This window comes from Salvelinus namaycush, chromosome 40 (genome assembly GCF_016432855.1).
Source record: "Salvelinus namaycush isolate Seneca chromosome 40, SaNama_1.0, whole genome shotgun sequence".
Classification (NCBI taxonomy): Eukaryota; Metazoa; Chordata; class Actinopteri; order Salmoniformes; family Salmonidae; genus Salvelinus; species Salvelinus namaycush.
In genome coordinates this window covers 23,476,884-23,480,212 of record NC_052346.1, presented here as the reverse complement: position 1 = coordinate 23,480,212, position 3,329 = coordinate 23,476,884, and positions in this window count along the sequence as shown.

Below are 3,329 nucleotides of genomic sequence, written 5' to 3'. Positions count from 1 at the left end.
AATATAACCAGTTGATATGACAGATTGTGTTCCATTATATAATATAACCAGTTGATATGGCAGATTGTGTTCCATTATATAATATAACCAGTTGATATTGCAGATTGTGTTCCATTATATAATATAACCAGTTGATATGACAGATTGTGTTCCATTATATAATATAACCAGTTGATATGGCAGATTGTGTTCCATTATATAATATAACCAGTTGATATGGCAGATTGTGTTCCATTATATAATATAACCAGTTGATATGTCAGATTGTGTTCCATGATATAATATAACCAGTTGATATGACAGATTGTGTTCCATGATATAATATAACCAGTTGATATGGCAGATTGTGTTCCATGATATAATATAACCAGTTGATATGGCAGATTGTGTTCCATTATATAATATAACCAGTTGATATTGCAGATTGTGTTCCATTATATAATATAACCAGTTGATATGGCAGATTGTGTTCCATGATATAATATAACCAGTTGATATGACAGATTGTGTTCCATTATATAATATAACCAGTTGATATTGCAGATTGTGTTCCATGATATAATATAACCAGTTGATATGGCAGATTGTGTTCCATGATATAATATAACCAGTTGATATGACAGATTGTGTTCCATTATATAATATAACCAGTTGATATGACAGATTGTGTTCCATGATATAATATAACCAGTTGATATGACAGATTGTGTTCCATGATATAATATAACCAGTTGATATTGCAGATTGTGTTCCATGATATATTATAACCAGTTGATATGACAGATTGTGTTCCATGATATATTATAACCAGTTGATATTGCAGATTGTGTTCCATGATATATTATAACCAGTTGATATGGCAGATTGTGTTCCATGATATAATATAACCAGTTGATATGATAGATTGTGTTCCATGATATGATATAACCAGTTGATATTGCAGATTGTGTTCCATGATATAATATAACCAGTTGATATGACAGATTGTGTTCCATGATATAATATAACCAGTTGATATGACAGATTGTGTTCCATGATATAATATAACCAGTTGATATGACAGATTGTGTTCCATGATATAATATAACCAGTTGATATGACAGATTGTGTTCCATGATATAATATAACCAGTTGATATGACTGTCACGCCCTGACCATAGTTTGCTTTGTATGTTTCTATGTTTTGTTTGGTCAGGGTGTGATCTGAGTGGGCATTCTATGTTGTATGTCTAGTTTGTCTATTTCTATGTGTTTGGCCTGATATGGTTCTCAATTAGAGGCAGGTGTTTGTCGTTGTCTCTGATTGGGAACCATATTTAGGTAGCCTGTTTTGTCAGTGTGGGTTGTGGGTGATTGTTCCTGTTTGTGTGTTCCTGTGTTTAGTGTTCACTATTTCGGGACTGTTGCGTCTTCGTTTATTTTGTCAGTTTATTGTTTTTGTTCCTTATTGAAAGTATTCTAATAAATATGAATACTCACCACGCTGCGTATTGGTCCGATATCTCCTACTCCTATCTCCTCAGACGAGGAGGACGAAGAACGTGACAATGACAGATTGTGTTCCATGATATAATATAACCAGTTGATATTACGGTTTTAATAAATTGGCACTTGCTTTTTTTATTGACTGAATATATTTGGGGCAATTTATCAATTAGAATGATTTCAAATCTTCCCAATCGGATTAGAAGGAAATGTTCCAAGGAAAGGTTGAATAGTGAAGAAGGGATGTCAACATAATCAGCCCACAGAATCTGATCGTGTGATTGGTTGACACCGTGCCTGGCATTAAAGAAAGCCATACTGCCTCATTAAATGTTTATACTGATAAAAGCTCATTCTGGAAGGACTCCCTGTGGCTTATTCCCAAAACAACCTTCATATTTCATGGGCATACAAGAACACAGCGTTCAGTAGGTAGGCCAAGTGTCAGTACTAGTAACAATGGGCTTCTTGTAGCTCCATCGTATCTCAGAAGTATGAACGAGAACGCAGCGTTCAGTAGGTAGGCCAAGTGTCAGTACTAGTAACAATGGGCTTCTTGTAGCTCCATCGTATCTTAGAAGAATGAACATGGTCCTCAGTAAATACTTAGAGAAGTAATGTACTACATTAGATATGCATGCTTTGGGAAACTCACCCTTGATATTTCCTCAAAATGTAAAAAACTATCGATACTTCACATGCAGTACCAGTCAAAAGTTTGGACACACCTACTCATTCAAGGGTTTTTCTTTATTTTGACTATTTTCTACATTGTAGGATAATAGTGAAGACATCAAAACTATGAAATAACACATGGAATCATGTAGTAACCAAAAAAGTGTTAAACAAATCAAAATATATTTTATATTTGAGATTCTTCAAAGTAGCCACCCTTTGACATGATGACAGCTTTGCACATTTTTGGCATTTGGAGTTCCCACATATGCTGAGCACTTGCTGGCTGCTTTTCCTTCACTCTGCAGTCCAACTCATCCCAAACCATCTCAATTGGGTTGAGGTCGGGTGATTGTGGAGGCCAGGTCATCCAATGCATCACTCCATCACTCTCCTTGGTCAAATAGCCCTTAAACATCCTGAAGGTGTGTTTTGGGTCTTTGTCCTGTTGAAATACAAATGATAGTCCCACTACGCGCAATCTAGAGTGGATGGCGTATCGCTGCAGAATGCTGTGGTAGCCATGCTGGTTAAGTGTGCCTTGAATTCTAAATAAATCACTGACAGTGTCACCAGCAAAAAAAACACACCAGCACACCTCCTCCTCCATGCTTCACGGTGGGAACCACACATGCTGAGATCATCCGTTCAGCTACTCTGCCTCCCATAAAGACACAGCGGTTGGAACCCAAAATCTCAAATTTAGACTCATCAGACCAAAGGACAGATTTCCACAGGTCTAATGTCCATTGTTCATGTTTCTTGGTCCAAGCAAGTCTCTTCTTCTTACTGGTGTCCTTTAGTAGTGGTTTCTTTGCAGCAATTCGACCATGAAGGCCTGATTCACGCAGTCTCCTCTGAACAGTTGATGTTGATATGTGTCTGTTACTTGAACTCTGTGAAGCATTTATTTGGGCTGCAATCTGAAGTGCAGTTAACTTGAATGAACTTATCCTCTGCTGCAAAGGTAACTCTGTTGTTCTCCTGAACTAGGCCGTCATTGTAAATAAGAATTTGTTCTTAACTGACTTGCCTATTTAGATAAATAAAAATGATGGACTGTCATTTCTCTTTGCTTATTTGAGCTGTTCTTGCCATAATATGGACTTGACTTTTACCAAATAGGGCTATCTTCTCTATACCACCCCTACCTTGTCACGACACAACTG